Source organism: Oncorhynchus masou, chromosome 22 (assembly GCF_036934945.1).
Source record: "Oncorhynchus masou masou isolate Uvic2021 chromosome 22, UVic_Omas_1.1, whole genome shotgun sequence".
NCBI lineage: Eukaryota > Metazoa > Chordata > Actinopteri > Salmoniformes > Salmonidae > Oncorhynchus > Oncorhynchus masou.
In genome coordinates, this window is record NC_088233.1 from 41,489,977 (window position 1) to 41,509,763 (window position 19,787).

Genomic DNA, 19,787 nt, shown 5'->3' on the forward strand with positions numbered 1-19,787 from the left:
TTATTCACACAACCCAATTGGCTGGCTCAAAATAACCGAACATGAGTTCTGTCCACCATTTCATCTGCGCTGGGTTACCAAATAACCCAATCTGGGTCGTTTTTTTTAGCCTATCATTTTTTACAGTCCAGTTTTATGCTTGTGGGGCAAAAATCTAAAAAAGGGCATTTAAATACAATTTCTATGACTGACTGTCAATCCATGCATCACCATTGGGATCATCTGAGCGGTCAAGGCCTTTACCTTCCTTTTTCATACAAAGTGTACCCAACATTTGCTTTAAATCATAGCAACATCAAATCCCCCTCAATCAAGTTGAAGGCCATTCCAGAACAGTACATACCTATTTTTATTGAAAAAATGATAATTAAAAAAGCAGTTCCTCATTACAGCTCTGTATGCAGGCCTTATACAAAAACAAAGAGAGGCCCTGAGACCATGTTTCCTGCCCCTGCCTGACTCCGCTGTGGGCCCTTCCTGTGTCAGGCCCAGTTGGAGTGAAGGGATGCGCCATGCGTGGGAAGGGGTGGAGGAGCGCCACACGGCACGCGCAGACTCCACCCTAAACAGGAACAGCCCGCCGGCCCCATTGGACATCTGTTTTCACAGGTGTGCTGCCCCGATGTGATTAAGATTGGCGATACGCTCTCGAGATCCGGGCCGCACTGTTACGCCACGCAGCACTCTGTTGAGAAGGGCAGCAGTGTGTCAGACGCATGAAACAGTTGTGTTGTTTTGGGCCAGATGGAGACGAGAGGGAGAGCGAGCGAGAGGGAGGGTGAGGGCGGCGGAGGGGGGATTATGCAAGTAATGTTCAGATAAAGCACAAGGCCTCCTCATTGCAAACAACTCTTGGGAGAAACATTATTTATTTAAAGGAGTGTAGGATTATTCCAAAGGAAGCAGAGATGCAGATTATGTTCCCTTTTCAAATGTTCAAAGTGAAGGAGAGATCAAATGAAAGGATAGGAACATATCACCCAGGGGAACATGGTGTTTATAAATACCACAACAATCACACTGAAAACCGTCCATGGTTGCAACCCTGTAGATATCGGGCCTACTCTGAAAGGATTGCTTTCAGCCCTTGAAAAAGCCTATAGGATATAGGTGGGCAGTAGTTTTGGCAGGAGCACTGTTGCTCGTGGTACCCAATGCTACAACGTGCCTGCTGCTCCCATGGCAACGAGAAGAGATTGCTTTCCTTTCCACACTCCACCAGGCCACTTCATGCTTTAATGTAAAGTGACAACTTGCCAGAATTAATTTGTGTGTTGAAAAAAAGTATTGAAAATTAAATTCGAAAAAAAATAAATAAATGAAAATGCAATTTTCTTCTATTTCTCTTTGCTCCCCCCCAAACACATAAATCTCCAGTGGTTTAGAGAACTTTCAGCCTGTTGGAGTGGTCCCACTCCCCGACTACTACAAGGCAGCGACAAGAAAATCTTTAACGAACGAGAAAGCAATTTCATTTCACAGCAGATAGAAGTAGAAGTGGCGGGGGAGAGTCACCCTCTGAAGAGAAATGGAAGCCTTGGATGAAAGCAGCTCACCTAAAACTCCAAAGATATCTCCAGAAAGAGGAGCAGACAGGTTTAGCACCAAATGGTATATGAGGTGGGACTTATCTAGCTGTGACACTGACAACTGCCAGCAACAGTATGTTATTAGGCCTAGTTTGAATGCGTCGGTCTTTCTCAGGCATATGAACTCTGTAAAACTCCACACCTTCATTACAGGTCTGAAATAACTGAATTGCTATATCAAACAAGTGTGTAGGTGTGAAACAAGTCTATAACTCAGTTTATTGGCTAATCCCATTCTTAATTATACTATTACTGTGACTGCATGCTTCAGACAAAAATCTCTTATAGCCGTGGAAAAGTCTGGAAATGCCTGTGGTTCTCTGAAATGTGAAGTTGGAATATGTGAAGCTTGCATGGACAGACATTCATTCCCCTGTTGTGAGTGAATAAATACAGTATAAGTTAACAATGCTACCGAAGATCAGGATAAACAGCTTCCTGTCCTTATGACCTATGAAGTAAGTTACCACACACACACACACACGTTATTGGGAGTATATCCAAACTTTGTTTATCTGACAGGGATGGTGAGTTGAACTCTGACCTCTCGTTATGGTGGGGAAGTGACATATGCAGAGAGATGATCCATGCCCGTGTTTTTTTGTTGCGCGAGACTCCTCTCTGTGATACCACATGTGCGGAGAGGGGCCCTCACTCAGCTAATCCTGGAGCCTGAGCACATTTCATTCAGCCAATCCCGAGCTTTGGAAATATAACACAGCCATATAACCCAGAGTTGTGGGAACAGTTGATTGCTTCTGCTTCATGGCTTTGCTCCACTTGTCCACCCTCTCCAATCTGCTCTCTCACTACGACTCCTGGCAACATGTCTTGGCCAGTTGATTGATTGACTGTCTCTCTCTAATTTATTTATTTATATATATATATATATACACACACACAGTGGGGCAAAAAAGTAATTAGTCAGCCACCAATTGTGCAAGTTCTCCCACTTAGAAAGATGAGAGAGGCCTGTAATTTTCATCATAGGTACACTTCAACTATGACAGACAAAATGAGAAATAAAATCCAGAAAATCACATTGTAGGATTTTTAATTAATTAATTTGCAAATTATGGGGGAATTATGGTTCTTTCATCACATTCCTAGTGGGTCAGAAGTTTACATACACTCAATTAGTATTTGGTAGCATTGCCTTTAAATCGCTTAACTTGGGTCAAACGATTCAGGTAGCCTTCCACAAGCTTCCAAAAATAACTTGGGTGAATTTTGGCTCATTCCTCCTGACAGAGCTGGTGTAACTGAGTCAGGTTTGTAGGCCTCCTTGCTCGCACACACTATTTCAGTTCTGCCCCAAAAAATTCTATGGGATTGAGGTCAGGGCTTTGTGATGGCCACTCCAATACCTTGACTTTGTTGTCCTTAAGCCATTTTGCCACAACTTTGGAAGTATGCTTGGGGTTATTGTTCATTTGGAAGACCCATTTGCGACCAAGCTTTAAATTCCTGACTTATGTCTTGAGATGTTGCTTCAATATATCCACATAATGTTCCTACCTCATGATGCCATCTATTTTGTGAAGTACACCAGTCCCTCCTGCAGCAAAGCACTTCCACAACATGATGCTGCCACCCCCGTGCTTCACGGTTGGGATGGTGTTCTTCGGCTTGCAAGCATCCCCCTTTTTCCTCCAAACATAACAATGGTCATTATGGCCAAACAGTTCTATTTTTGTTTCATCAGACCAGAGGACATTTCTCCAAAAAGTACAATATTTGTCGCCATGTGCAGTTGCATACCGTAGTCTGGCTTTTTTATGGAGTTTTTGGAGCAGTGGCTTTTTCCTTGCTGAGCGGCCTTTCAGGTTATGTTGATATAGGACTCGTTTTACTGTGGATATAGATACTTTTGTACCGGTTTCCTCCAGCATCTTCACAAGGTCCTTTGCTGTTGTTCTGGGCTTGATTTTCACTTTTCGCACGTACGTTCATCACTAGGAGACAGAACACGTCTCCTTCCTGAGCGGTATGACGGCTGCGTGGTCCCATGGTGTTTATACTTGAGTGCTATTGTTTATACAGATGAACGTGGTACCTTGTGAACCAGACTTGTGCAGGTCTACAGATGAACCAGACGTGTGGAAGTCAACAATTGTTTTTCTGAAGTCTTGGCTGATTTCTTTAGATTTTCCCATAATGTCAAGCAAAGAGGCACTGAGTTTGAAGGGAGGCCTTGAAATACATCCACAGGTACACCTCCAATTGACTCAAATGATGTCAATTAGCCTATCAGAAGCTTCTAAAGCCATGGCATAATTTCGTGACATTTTCCAAGCTGTTTAAAGGCACAGTCAACTTAGTGTATGTAAACTTCTGACCCACTGGAATTGTGATACAGTGAATTGTAAGTGAAATAATCTGTCTGTAAACAATTGTTGGAAAAATGACTTTTGTCATGCACAAAGTAGTTGTCCTAACCAACTTGCCAAAACTACAGTTATTTATATTTAACAAGACATTTGTGGAGTGGTTGAAAAACAAGAGTTAATGACTCCAATCTAAGTGTATGTAAACTTCCGACTTCAACTGTATATATATATATATATATTATATATATTTGTTATATATATTTGCTAGTGCAAAAACACAGAACGTTGGCTAGGTCCAAACACATCCCAGACAGATGGGAGGCAGAGTGAGATCAGAGAAACCCTCTTCAACTCCTCTATCCTCCTCCACTCGTCTCTGAGGGGCATCAGTATCGGGGCTCCGGGGGGCCTATAGAACAAGACAAAATCCCTAATGGAGAATTCAGCAGCTCTAACAAGAGTATCAAAGTGGCGCATCAGTCAGAGGATATCTACAACTAAACGTCTGTGAGAAAACCCTAGAGGAAAGGACAACTAGCCAGCCCAACTGGCAGCCTGTAGAGTGGGAGGTGGTTCTCTCCCTCCCTCCCTCCCTCCCGTAACGGAACCCAATGACTGAGGGGAGAAAACTAATGACATGGAAATGTGTCTTGTATGGACGTTTTTTAAAGCCACAATTTGCCTTGCCGGAGTGTGTCGCTCGTAAAACATTGCCAGAGTAGATTAATTGATACCATCTAAAGGCCAACTGAGCTCAATTTATGAAGCAGGCCAGGGTGCTGCTGCTGTGAGGTCGGGAGCACAGAGGAGACAGACAGAGAAAAATGACGGGTTCTTTTATTTTTTTATTTTTACGGGAGACAGATTTCATGTCTTTATTTGGCATGCGTCCACTTTACACTCTTGGCTCTCCCCGGCACCTCAGAGGAGGCCGGGGTCAAACGGAGTGCAGGGGAGTTTTAGTTTTACAGTGCTCACCGGGGGTGAGGGGGAGCGGGACAGCTTGCTCAGCACTTGATAGATACACAGCAGAAAAACTAAACTTCCTCTCAGCATGACTGACTGACTGACTTGAGCAGCAGATCTACTGGGTCACATAAGACAGACAGCCATGTCTTCAGACTACTGGTCCAATGCATGGAATGAAAAGCATTCCAAAAGTGGGAAGCGTGTACAATGTGTCTGTTTTCGTCGAGTTACTTTGGATTTCTCAGTCTAGGTAGTTTCTCATATACCGTGAAGAAGTCAATCAAGAGTGATGGCTGACTGAGACTGCTCAGCTGGATGGATACACTTCCCTACTGACTGATGACAGATTTTCATTCTTGAAAGTTCTATTGATGAAGATGTCATTGTGCTTTGGAGATAAACGCTTTCTTTGTCTATTCCTGTGCCTTTTTCAGGCCCTTGCAGAAGCCAAATGTGGGTGTGAAGCGTAGGGGGAATAGTGTCTGTTCTGTGTATGACACACCCGTCACAGATTGCAGAGTTGGCATGGCACGGCGGGCACAGACTGCAGACCCGGGAACTACCCTCTCTGCCCCATCTTGAGGCCTCCAGTACACACCAGAGAGAGCTGTCACTATCGTACCGCACTCTGCCTTTCCCAAAAGACAACAGCAGCACAGACACTAGCCTCGGTAGACAACAACTCCGACAAACAGATAAACGCATGGAAATAGATGGAAATAACCGAGTGATCACAAGGGGATAACAACAACGGAACGGGCGGAAGGCATGGGAGGCTGGCAGTGGTCCATACATAGACAGCTGGCACGGCATCCTCCACAAACATGGCTAAGCCAACGGGATGGGAGCACTTTCCAGTGAAAGGGAGAGAGGGGGAGAGAAAGAGAGAGGAGAGATGAGAAAGAGCGAGAGGGTGCGAGGGGGTGAGAGATAGGGAGTGAGTAGGGAGTGTTGTAATGATAACGCATCTCGGTCTTCAACTCCCGTACTAATTAACACAGTTCCTGCAGAGCTAGTGGTGCACACGGTACCCAGTCACAGTCGGGGTGGGGGGCTCGGTCAACAGTGACGGCACAGGTTATGGAAAGAAGGGAAACAGGGAGATAGGGATGAAGGGAGGGGCAGAGAAAATGTAAGAGGGGTGTGGGGTGAAGGAAGGGAGGGAGGGAAGGCGGGTTGGGGGAGGGCAGAGGAGAGGAGACGTTCGGCGCGGTCTGGAGGTGACACTGTAGCCCGTCCATCTGGCGGTTGGAGAGATGGAGACGGATGGGTTTGGAGAGCAAGGACCATAAAGCCCTGTTCTGCTTGGTCCGGGGAAGGAAGGAGAACAGGAACAGAGGAGGGAAGGAGGAGAGGAGTAGAGGAGAAGGAAGGTGGGGGGGGGCAGGCCCAATGAGCCGGCACTGCTCCGGTCACAACACCACAGACACAAATCCGCCGGTTCTGACTCATTACCTCCCCAGGACCATAAATCAGACAGCCAGGCAGGGGATAGAAACAGAGAGAAAGAGGGAGAGAGAAGGAGAGAGGAAAAGAGAGAGTGAGAATGAGAGGGAGTGAGAGAGTGAGTGAGTGTGAGAGAGAGAGAGAGAGAGTAAGAGAGAGTGCGCGAGAGAAATTGTGCGAGAGGGAGAGAGAGAGAGAGAGCGAGAGGGAGAAAGGGGGTGAGACATGGGGAGAGAGGATGGAAAGAGGGAGAGAGGGTGTTGTGGTGGTAGATAAGCGCCTCTTCCCCCTCAGGAAGCTAAAAGGATTTGACATGGGCCCTCAGATCCTCAAAAAGTTCTAGATCTGCACCATTGAGAGCATCTTGACTGGCTGCATCTCGGCTCGGTACAAAAACTGCAAGGCACCCGACCGTAAAACACAACATAGGGAGCAGATCACTGGGGCCGAGCTCCCTGCAAGCCAGGACATTTATACCAGGCAGTGTCAGAGGAAGGCCCCAACAAATTGTCAAAGACTCCAGCTCCATAGAATATTCCACTGCTACAAGCCATAGAATATTCTCTAACTGCTAAACAGGACTGCTAAACAGGACTGCTAAACAGGACTGCTAAACAGTACTGCTAAACAGGACTGCTAAACAGGACTGCTAAACAGGACTGCTAAACAGTCTGGAACCAACTAAACAGGATCAGGACTGCTAAACAGGACTCCTACCCCCAAACCATAACACTGCTAAACAGGACTGCTAAACAGGACTGCTAAACAGGACTGCTAAACAGGACTGCTAAATAGATGATCAAACACACACACTGGACTCTACCCACACTGAAACCCCAACACACACACACACACACTGGACTCTACCCACACTGACACCCCAACACACACACACACTGGACTCTACCCACACTGACACCCCAACACACACACACTGGACTCTACCCACACTCTCTTACACTGACACCCCAACACACACGCACTGGACTCTACCCACACTAACACCCCAACACACACACACTGGACTCTACCCACACTGACACCCCAACACACACACACTGGACTCTACCCACACTGACACCCCAACACACACACACACTGGACTCTACCCACACACACTTACACTGACACCCCAACACACACGCACTGGACTCTACCCACACTAACACCCCAACACCCCAACACACTGGACTCTACCCACACTGACACCCCAACACACACAAACACACACGCACGATCACCATGCGCAATGGCAAGTGTTGGCTGGAGTGGTATAAAGCTTGTCGCCATTGGACTCTGGAGCATTGGAAACAAGTTCTCTGGAGTGAGGAATTACGCTTCACCATCTGGTAATCCGACTGACGAATCTGAGTTTGGCGGATGTCAGGAGAACACTACCTGCCCGAATGCATAATGCCAACTGTAAAGTTTGGTGGATGAGGAATAATGGGATAATGGGATATTTTTAATGGTTCGGTCTTGGCCCTTTAGCTCCAGTGAAGGGACATCTTAATGTTACAGCATGACAATGCCCGATGCACAAAGCAAGGTCCATACAGAAATGGTTTGTCGGGATCCATATTAAGACGCGTGATTTTGGAATGAAATGTTAAACCAGCAGGTGTCCACATACTTATGGTCACGTAGTGTAGCATGCGCAAACATGCATTCTGATCCCACACTAGAGCTGGGACGATAAAACTGAAAATGACCGACGCCTACATTTCGAAGTCCTACCGAGGCAATTTTGCATATGTTGGTAACTTTTGGTGACCACACAATGTCGGTGATTACACAACAACTCCCTATGCAACGCACTCACAGATGGGATGAAATAACAGATGCCATAATGTAACACATCGCAAAAGACATGGCCCCAGATTCAATAGTCAAGAAGATGGTTCCCACTCTGGACAAGAAATACAAAATGCCATGTAAGAAACAGAGCTGAAAAATGCCATGTTTTAGAGCTGAAACAGGTGCACTATTTCGCAATAACAACTGGAGCCCTTACGTGTCATTGACACTGCACTACATCAATGCCCGACTGGAAGCTGCGCAGCAGGTGCTTGCAAAGGGAGCCTGCCTACTTTCCAGAAGACCACACTTGGGAGATAATAACCCAGGCCAGGGAATGTGGGACTTGCTAGCAGCCTGGGATCAGCCGGAGGAGAAGCAGCTGTGTGTCGCAACAGAAAGTGGGGCAAACGTTGTGAAAGCCTCCTACCTAAATGGATGGACGATGTTGCAGTGTTTTGGCCATCGACTTCACCACGCCATTGGTATGTCCAGTCAAAAGGTTGGAGTTTCTAACATTGTAGAATAATAGTGAAGACATCAAAACTATGAAATAACACATGGAATCATGTAATAGCCAAAACTGTTAAAGAAATATATTTTATATTTGAGATTCTTCAAAGTTGCCACCCTTTGCCTTGATGACAGCTTTGCACACTCTTGGCCCGTACTGGTCCTTACTGAAGAGCCCAGTGAATTTCAACTCTAAGTGCTGTTATTGTGAAGTGGAAACATCTAGGATCAACAATGGCTCTGCGAAGTGGTAGGCCACACAAGCTCACAGAACGAGACCACTGAGTGCTGAAGCGCGTAGCGCCTAAAAATCGTCTGTCCTCGGTAGTAGCACTCACTGCCGAGTTCCAAACTGCTTCTGGAAGCAACATCAGCACAATAACTGTTTATTGGGAACTTAATGAAATGGGTTTCCTTGGCTGAGCAGCCGCACACTAGTCTGAGGTTGCCAGGCGCAATGCCAAGCTTCAGCTGGAGTGGTGTAAAGCTCGGCGCTACATTGGATTGTGGAGCAGTGGAAATGATTTCTCTAGAGTGATGAATCACACTTCACCATCTGGCAGTCCGACAGATGAATTTGGGTCTGGCGGATGCCAGGAGAACACTACCTGCCCCGAATGCATAGTGCCAACTGTAAAGTTTGGTGGAGGAATATAAATGGTCTGTGGCTGTTTTTCCTGATTTGGGCTAGGCCACTTAGTTCCAGCGAAGGGAAATCTTAATGCTACAGCATACAATGACATTCTTGACGATTCTGTGGCAACAGTTCGGGGGAGGCCCTTTCCTGTTTCAGCATGACAATGCCTCCGTGCACAGAGCAAGGTCCATACAGAAATGATTGGTTGAGATCGGTGTGGAAGGACTTGGCTGGTCTGCACAGAGCCCTGACCTCAACCCCATCGAACACCTTTGGGATGAATTGGAACGCTGCCCTGGCTCAGTGTCCGACCTCACTAATGCTCTTGTGGCTGAATGGAAGCAAGTCCCTGCAGCAATGTTCCAACATTCCCACAGCAAAGTTCCAAAAATCTAGTGGAAAGCCTTCCCAGAAGAGTGAAGGCTGTTATAGCAGCAAATGGGGGACCAACTCCATATTGATGCCCATGTTTTTGGAATGAGACGTTCAACGAGCAGGCATCCACATACTTTTGGCCACATAGTGTATCTTTATTCTGCATTGTTGGAAAGGGACCTGTTAGTCTACACCTGTTTTTTTAACGAAGAATGTGACAAATCAAATTAGATTAGATTTGATTTAAAGGGCTCTTCATTTGGACCCACTGCTTCTAGATCCAAAGATCAACCAGAACTCAACCAGAACTCCCTCCATACTGTTACCCCACCAGTGAATTACTAGCCCAGCCATCTGAGGCCTAGCTGCATGATGAACGTACACCACAGTCAGACAGCTGACAGAACTCCACTACAGTATGTTTTGAACCATATAAATGTGGGTAGGGAGATTATTTGGGGTGGGGTGGGGGGTGGGCTGCCTGATTTGCATAGAGATGGGGGGGTGGGAGAGGGTGGGGGTGCAGGTAGCGTGAAGTTCCACTGTGCCACGGACCGGAGGCTCAGCGTTCCTCATTTTCCACACCAGGTGAGAGGAGTGCCCGCCGCTGTCCCCATTCCACAACATACACAGGCGAGCCATAGGGGATCACTATTAAACTGTGACCCAATTAATTTAATCTCCACACTCCGACATGAAAGAACAGCGAGGAGGGATAGGGGAGGGAGGAAAGTGGGGTGAGAGGAAAGTGGGGTGAGAGAGAGAGAGAGAGAGAGAGAGAGAGAGAGAGAGAGAGAGAGAGAGAGGGGGGGAGAGGGGAGTTGGGGTGAGTAGCGAGAGAAAGTGAGAGAGAGGGAAAGGGGATGGAGGAAGGTGTGGAGAGAGAGAGAGAGAGTGAGAAAGAGAGAGAGAGCAACAGAGACAGACGAGGGCAAATCTTACATTTCACCACATCTTACGTTTGACTTGCTGCATGGGAGAAAAAAAAAGCAATTACACAGGCCTGAGTATGACAGCAGCGTGGCCCTCTCAGCCTTTCAGGCGAGCGTGGCAGCAGTGAGTTTGTGCCCTATGGCAATGGCAACTTGCTCTCTGTCTACGTTAATGGCCACTGGTTCTCCCTTCTGCCAGGCGGCCTGTTGAGCAGGGGGGTAAGGGGGGCAGGGGAGGAGGGTGAGGGGGTCTGACGCCTTGCCTCTGCTGATGGAGAATAACATAACTCTGCAGGGACTTCAAAGCAAAGGCTCTCCATTTCCTGTACTGATTTTGGCCTGATATAAATATAATCGGCCTGATATAAATATGCGAGCAGCAGGGCACACACACAGTCCAACATACACCGAGCAAAACAAGTGTTTTGTTGAGAAATGAGAAAAACCCTTCAGTTTGGACTGAAGGAGAATAGATTTTGCTGCTAAGCCTTTGTTTGCTGTCACTTCCAAAATATCTACCCAACTCATCCCTAACCAGGGTCACCAATTATGCAACTTGCAGTAAGGCCTTCAACGAGACCCCGGTCATGCCTCCGTCCAACGAGCTGGAAAGGTTAACCACCATTTCCCACTGAACCCGCTTATTAAGGGGAGAAAAACCACTGAGATTAGGGATCCTCGAGTCACCTCAGCAGTGAGTCTGTGTTACGTGTTGTTGCTCTGGTCCGGGGCTGTATCCATCACAGCAACACATGTACACGCATCAACTCCAACTGATAATCCAGGAAAGGAGAGGGAGATCTTCAGCTAGAAACATAAACTAGCCTGCCAGTGGCCTTGTGAAATTACTCATTTGATCTGTCTTTTATGAAGCCTTGGCTGCCCACAGGGGGTGAGAAGGGTGAGGGGTTGGGAGGATAGGAAGGCACACAAGCAAGACAGAGAGTAGAGGAGAGAGCCAGAGAGGACACACATCTGGTTCTATTCAGAATGCCTAGGATTCCTCGTCTGGCTGTTTCATATTACTCACAGGCAGCCAGGGCCTTGACTGCCCAAGAGAGCATAAAAACTGCACCCCTGCACACAAAGCCAGCCAGTCTTTTTAAGCTTGTGGGGTTGGAGGTCGAGGGGATTGGTGGGTCGGAGTGGGGGTGGAGAGGTAGAGGGGCTCAGAGAGGCAGGAGTACCCCCATAGGACATTCCTGAGTCAGCTTGGCATGCCATGGGAGTGGTTCCCAGAGGAGCACTTTAAAAGTGAGCCAGAGCAGGACCTTCCTTCGACATCCCTCCATGATGATGTCCACGGAAGGAAGCCCCGTGGAGGAGAGGGTCATCTCCCTGGAGCTCCAGCACCACAGAGACAAGAGAAATGATGCGATGTCACCGGAGGATATCCTTCACCACATCCATACGTTGGCTGGTCAGTTCATCATGTCCACTTGAAAGAGAGGGAAATGAACTCCTTCAAAGGAGAAGTAAAAAATACCTCACTAAGCAAAGTCAAACATCCATCAAACTGTGAGACCTGAAACCATAGCACTTTCACAGTTTCAGAACTAGAGTCCGTCATGCCCCCCTCCTCTCTTTTGGGAAAGTGATGTGAAGACCACGGTCAGCATTAGTTCCCCAGGAGATGGAGTGCTGGTAATGTAGACGAATCAATCGGCGAAGCAGCAGGAGTGGAGATCAGAGACAATACGTGCCGGCCCCATTACCCTCTGCCATGGAGCCGTGGTTACCGTCGCCGCCCGGCGAGGAGTGCTGAGCTCGGCCCTGTCTAATGGGCCACAATATGATTTTACGCCATGTTCCAGCTCTCTTTACTACCTCCAAACAGAACTCTGTCACGAAGCACAATAAAAACAGATATATTTCTTTATTACTCGCTCACGCCGTATCCCTTTATCTGCTCCCGTACAAAGAAAAGCAATATCAGTAGAGACCCGATCCTCCCTAGCCTCGTTGAGAGCAGCAGACACAGACTATTATTACCTCGAGTTGTCGTCTGCTCCCTCATGCCATTCACTCAGGGCGGAATGGATGTTTTATTATAATCAAATGAATACAATATCTTCCCATAAATAGCCTACTTAAAAAGTCATTTTCTCTGCCAGCAATATGTTTGAATGTCCATCATACCCGGGGCGCAGAGGTGCCACATGTTTAATTCAAAGCCAATGCAATTTACACGCACTGCACAGCGAAACACAGACTATGGTTTTTGTCCTCCCTCTATAATCCCTCCCTCCACCCACCTTCCCTTCAACTGTCCCCGTTTACAAAACCATTTAGGTCTGTGGGAACAGACTGTATAGGAAAATATTCAGTTGCATCTGAGAAAACTGGGGTATAAAAAGGGTTGCACTTATGTTCTGTAGGGCACTCAGATGTGAAGAAAGTGAAGTGCATAATCACATTGGAAAGCCAATGGGGCAACTCCGGAGCACATATTTCAGCCAGCATGTGATCCATCCAAGACCTTGGACTCTCCCCTATGCTGTACTGTACTACCACAGTCCCCTATATACATCAGGTCTGGACATCACATCTATCTATAAGGATCTGACATGAGTCGAGTGAACACCTTGGTGTGTGTGTGTGTGTGTGTGTGTGTGTGTGTGTGTGTGTGTGTGTGGTGGTGGTGGTGGTGTTGGTGGTGGGGGGGGATCCAATCTCTCAAACAGAGGAGCAGAGACAGGCAGGCAGATACGCTCTGGTCCCAAAATAACCCTGGAGGTATCCATGAATGAAATGACAGGATTACAGGGGTATTAGAAAACCCGCTGAGATGGTTGATAATGCTGTTTATAGTGAGGCGTGACACCGCTAGCAGGGAAAGAGTCAAACTGTTTGACTAATTAAAATATGGACAAGCTTTTCAGAGTCGCCAAGCAGAAAATTCTAAACTGAGCCGAGGTTCTGCCTTGCCTTCTCGAAGATCTACTGCCGATGCGGCCGGCTGGGCATTGACATTGATGGATATAGCAGGTGTAAACGGCCAAATATAAAGCCTTTACAATATCTGTGAATCCCTCTTGAAATGGGGGCGGTAAACATAAACCCTGATATCCCAGCTAAGGATGGGATTATTGTTGTGTCAACACTCAACGACCCCCACAGATAATAGCAATTACTGTCCTCTCTGCAGCGCCTTCAGACTGAGGCAATGACTTAGCTAGCTGACAGCCTGGTCCTAATTACCAAGAACCGCCAATTACTGGCTCCATTTAATTATTTATATAGCTAGCCTGCTAGCTTCACACGCCCAAATAAAAAGAGACTTTTCTGACTCCAAGCACTGATATCGGTGGCAGCTGGTCTACATGACTTGCTGAATCATGCTGGCTTTGGATTTAACTGGATTCAGGCAGTGTCAGCCTGTAAGATACTCAACGTCCCTTCAGATACGAGCTATATATCCGGCATGGCTATGAATTCAGTATTCAGTAACTGTTTGCACATGACTCCAACATCGTCATTAAGTTTGCCGACAATACGACAATCACCGATGAGACAGCCTATAGGGAGGAGGTCAGAGACCTGGCAGTGTGGTGCCAGGACAGCAACCTCTCTCACAACGTCGGCAAGACAAAGGAGCTGATCGTGGACTACAGGAAACGGAGGGCTGAGCACACCCCCATTCACAACGACGGGACTGTAGTGGAGATGGAAGTTCCTCTGTGTCCACATCACTAAGGACCTATCATGGTCCAAACAGACCAAAACAGTTCTGAAGAGGGCACTACAATGCCTCTCCCTGAAGAGGGCACTACAATGCCTCTCCCCCTCAGGAAGCTGAAAAGATGTGGCATGGGCATAAGATCCTCAAAAGGTTCTACAGCTGCACCCTTGAGAGCATCTTGGCTGGCCGCTTGGTATGGCAACTGCTCGGCATCCGACCGCAAGACACTATAGAAGGTAGTGCATACGGCCTAGTACATCAATGGGGGCCAAGCTACCTGTCATCCAGGACCTCTATACCAGGCGGTGTCAGAGGAAGGCCCTAAAAAAAGACTCCAGCTATCCAAGTCACGGTCTGTTCTCTCTGTTACCGCACGGCAAGCGGTACAGGAGCGCCAAGTCTGGGACCAAAAGGCTCCTGAACAGCTTCTACCCCCAAGTCATAAGACTGCTGAACAGTTCATCAGATGGCTACCTGGACTTTCTGCTTTTCAACCCCTACCTACATGTACATAGCACTATCAATCAACTAAAGAAACCTACGTGTACATAATCAATCACCCCAACTACCTTGTGCCCCAGTAGACTGTCTTGGTACTGGTATTCCTTGTATATAGCCTTTACAGTGCATTTGGAAAGTATTCAGACCCCTTGACTTTTTCTACATTTAGTTAAAATTACAGCCTCATTCTAAAATGTATTAAATGGTTTTCCCCCTCATCAATCTACACACAATACCCCATAATGACAAAGCAAAACAAAACATGTTTATAAGGTGTTGCACATATTACATAAGAATTCAGACCTTTTACTCAGTACTTTGTTGAAGCACTTTTGGAAGTGAATGCAGCCTCAAATCTTCTTGTGTATGACGCTACATGCATACCTGTATTTTGGGATGGCATACCTGTATTTTGGGAGTTTCTTCCATTCTTCTCTGCAGATCCCCTCAAGCTCGGTCAGGTTGGATGGAGAGCTTCGCTGCACAGCTATTTTCAGGTCTCTCCAGAGAAGTTCGATTGGGTTCAAGTCCGGGCTCTGGCTGGGCCACTCAAGGACATTCAAAGAAGCCACTTCTGTGTTGTCTTGGCTGTGTGCTTAGGAAGATAAACCTTCGCCCCAATCTGAGGCCCTGAGTGCTCTGGGAACAGGTATTCATCAAGGATCTCTCTGTACTTTGTTCCGTTCATCTTTCCCTTGATCCTGTCTAGTCTCCCAGTCCCTGCCGCTGAAAAACATCCCCAACAGCATGATGCTGCCACTACCATGCTTCACAGTATGGATGGTGCCAGGTTCTCCCCCAATGTGACTATTGGCATTCAGGGCAATAGTCTGACCAAGGCCCTTCTCTCCCGATTGCTAGGTTTGGCCGGGCGGCAAGGTCTAGGAAGTTTTGGTGGTTCCAAACTTCTTCCATTTAATAATGATGGAGGCCATTGTGTTCTTGGGGACCTCAATGCTGCATATATTTTTTTGTACTCTTCCCCAGATGTGTGCCTCGACACAATTCCTTCGACATCATGGCTTTTTTGTACACATTTGCAAACATTTCTAAAAACCTGTTTTCGCTTTTTTATGATGGGGTATTGCGTGTAGATTAAAGAGGAACATTTTTTATTTAATCCAGTTTAGAATAAGGGTGTAACAAAACATGGAAAAAGTCAAGTGGTCTAAATACCTTAATGTTGTTATTCTATTGTGTTACTATCACATTTTTTTTACCTATTTGCTCATTTTCTTACTTTTTATTTGCATTTTTGGTAAACGGCTCCTAAGAATTGCACAGTAATGCACTTGTTGTATTCGGCGCATGTGACAAATGAAATGCTATTTGATTTGAGATAGCTAGGCCTTTACAGTTATATCATAGTCATATGAACACAATGGAAAACGAACAGGGGACATCTGCAGGGGATCTGTAGTAGATTCAGTCCTTGAATGCTGCTGCTCAATGTGTTACCAGCTAGACTTGTGCAGAGTAGCACAGTAAACAATAGAAAAATAACAGGGATAACTGTAGGAGTTTGTCCTTACTTCCTGTAGAGCTCAATTACTTCCTGTAGTTGCCGAGCAGGAAGTGCACAATCATATCCCCTCGCCGTCCGCTCTCCTTTTCATTCAGGCCTCTTCAGGGTGGCCACAGTAAATACGTGCTGAAAGACATGAAAAGACAGCGTTTCAGGCCATTTCTACATTGTGTCATACTGAGAGAAAATACAGTATCTGCAGAATGTTCATATCTAAACATACATGGCTGGTTGAGATCTGTTCTAGTGTAAACGACTCTTCTACTGCCAATACCAAAGTTCCTCCGAAAACAATCCCTCCCTTTTCTTTATCTGGCGAGTGAACACTAACTCAGTTACTGCAGATGTTTCCCATCACCCACGGCTGCCAAGCGGCACCCAGTCAGTGGCTGCTAGTGCTTGAGAGAGGAGGGTGAGAAGAGAAGAGAGAGGAGAGAGCAGGGGAGGGAGAAAATTCTACCATTTGTGCTCCAGTGAATCCTGCCGAAACTTGGCAGATCACCCTGAGATTTGTTTGTCTCTGGATTTGACCCGAAAATGTTACGTCTTGTCTGGAGTCTATCGCTCGCCTCACGCCCAACACTCATCTTAATGTATAGGCCTGGCTGGCTGTTTAGCTTATGTTCTCATAAACTCTGACATCCACATTTCTCAGCCCCGGGGTGCAGATGGCCGATTAGCTCAGTCGGCAGCCACGCAGCAATGAGCGAGTGTCTTCTCTGGAGGTGCAAGTCCACAATCATTTGAAAGATAACCAATACAACACTTTGTTGCCCTGAGAAAATATGTCACCGCGTTGGCATCTCCTTACGAGGCAACATACTCCTACGGATCCTACAGAGTCATGCAGATCTTTCAACAGAGCTGAGTTGCTAGTGTACATTCCTATTTGTAAGATCCCTTTCTAACGGATCACTTCCTCAACCCGCCAGAACTCCAGCAACCAGATTCTAGGGGGGAAAAATCCCCATTGTCCTCATGTAGCAAAAACTGAACCAGGACACTATTTGTTCTACTTATGCATACTCAGATTGTGCCTCTCAGTGGAGGTCTTTAAACATGAGCCCAGTTCATCTCCAATCAGTGTTGCCAGATCTGGATGACAGCCACTGAAACACAGAGAAACACAACACACCACCACACGCTCCATGCTCACTAAGCATTAAAACATGTTGTAAGAAGACTATCTGTGCTAAGCGATAAAGTGTGTACAAAAGATACACCGTCGCGGCGCTCCAAAGCGCTTAGCATTTAGATGACAGTTGCGAGGGGCTCGAGTGGAGGAGTGGTTGTGGCCCGGAGGCCGGATCTGTTCCAACCGTGCACTGGCAAGAGAGACGGAGCCCAGTCAGCCTCGACAGCTTGGATACTCACAGGGGGTGATGGGATACTGGAGGGCTGGTGTACCATGTTGAAGTTGGGGAAGGGAAGGAGGGGGAAGGATGGGAGGAGGATGGGTAAGGTGGAACGATGTGTTATTTTATGATTTTAGAACCCCAAGGACTTACCATCCACAGTGTTGTATGAGCAAAATCTAAAAGTAGGCCCTCTGATGAAGATCTGAGCTGTGGGTATCGGTATACCCTCTATTGGATTAAAGGTAATCATCGTTCAGCTAGACCTTGAGGGGAAGAGCAGCAATATTTTCACTGATGTCACACATTCCAAGGCTGTTATGCCTCCGCGTGATATGAAACACCTTACATTAATGATGATGGGTATTTCCATGTAAAAAGTCCCATGAACACTAACATGTGAAGTTCATAGGAGTTCATCAAAGTTGATGTCAAGTGAAAGCGAAGAGATTTTTAAATTGTTTTTTTATCAAGGTATTTATACATTTTTCAACCATTTTCCATTCTGACACTTAGGAATATGCAAAGACTATGATTTCTGGTCAAACAGATGGAAAAGGGGTCTTAGAAACATCTAGTAGAAAACGTGTTAAAGGTATCAGAAATACATTAAAAAACACTAATGTTGAAGTAAACACCCCTGCCAACTAATATCAACACTTTTATTTCATTTTCTGAAATTATTTGCCTTCTGTAAGTTTCAGATATATTGCCTAGTGTCTTGCCATTCTGTTACCAGATACCACATATCTTTAAGATATAAATGCAACATGTAAAGTGTTGGTACCATGTTTCATGAGCTGAAATAAAAGATCCCAGAAATGTTCCACACGCACAAAAAGTTGGGACAAATTTGGTTATATAGATGCTAGTGAGGATTTCTCCTTTACCAAGATAATCAATCCATCTGACATGTGTGGAATATCTAGGAGCTGATTAAACAGCCTGATCATTACACAGGTTCACCTTGTGTGGTAGACAATAAAAGGCCACACTAAAATGTTTTGTCACACAACACAATGCCACAGATGTCTCAATTGAGGGAGTGAGCATTTGACATGTTGACTGCAGGAATGTCCACCAGTGCTGTTGCGGGTGAATTTAATGTACATTTCTCTACTATAAGCCGCCTCCAACGTCATTTAAGAGAATTTGGCAGTACGACCAACAGGCCTCACAACCGCAGACCACGTGTAAACGCACCAGCCCAGGCTATTAGATCCGTCTTCTTCACTTGTGGGATCATCTGAGACCAGCCACCCGGAAAGCTGATGAAACTGTGGGTTTGCACAACTAAATCATTTCTGCACACACTGTCAGAAACCGTCTCAGGGAAACTCATCTGCATGTTCATCGTCCTTACCAGTGTCTTGACCTGACTGCAGTGCGGCGTCGTAACCGACTTTAGTGGGAAAATGCCCACCTTTGATGGCCACTGGCACGCTGGAGAAGTCTGCTATTCATGGTTGAATCCGTACTGGGCAGATGGCAGACAGCGTGTATGGAGTCGTGTGGGCGAGCGGTTTGGTGATGTCAATGTTGTGAACAGAGTGCCCCATGGTGGTGATGGGGTTATGGAATGGGCAAGCATAACCTTTGGACAACGAACACAATTGTATTTTATCGAAGGCAAATTTGAATACACAGAGACAACATGATGAAACCCTGAGGCCTATTGGCGTACCATTCATTCGCTGCCATCACCTCATGTTTCAGCATGATAATGCACGGCCCCATGTTGCAAGGATCTGTAAACAATTCCTGAAAGCTGAACATTTCCAGGTTCTTCCATGGCCTGCATACTCACCAGACATGTCACACATTGAGCATGTTTGGGATGCTCTGAATCAGTGTGTACGACAGCGTGTTCTTGTTCCCGCCAATATCCAGCAACTTCGCACAGCGAAGAGGAGTTGGACAACATTCCACTTGCAACAATCAACAGCCTGATCAACTCTATGCGATGGAGATGTGTCGCGCTGCATGAGGCAAATGGTGGTCACACCAGATAGATTAGGGCCAAATGTATTTATTTATATTGACTGATTTCCTTATATAAATTATAACTTAGCGAAATCTATTAAATTGTTGCATGTTGGGTTTATATTTTTGTTCAGTTTAATTTCTCTCCCTCAG

General features: G+C 46.4%; 1 protein-coding gene across 1 annotated transcript in view; it reads right to left on the minus strand.

The window, feature by feature from the left end:
• plxnb2b (plexin b2b) overlaps positions 1-19,787 on the minus strand; it is a 177,556-nt gene that overhangs the window by 101,442 nt on the left and 56,327 nt on the right. Inside the window, exon 2 of the mRNA XM_064930236.1 lies at positions 16,304-16,422. The gene's annotated coding sequence lies outside the window, so the exon portion shown is untranslated. The remainder of the gene's footprint in view (positions 1-16,303; positions 16,423-19,787) is intronic.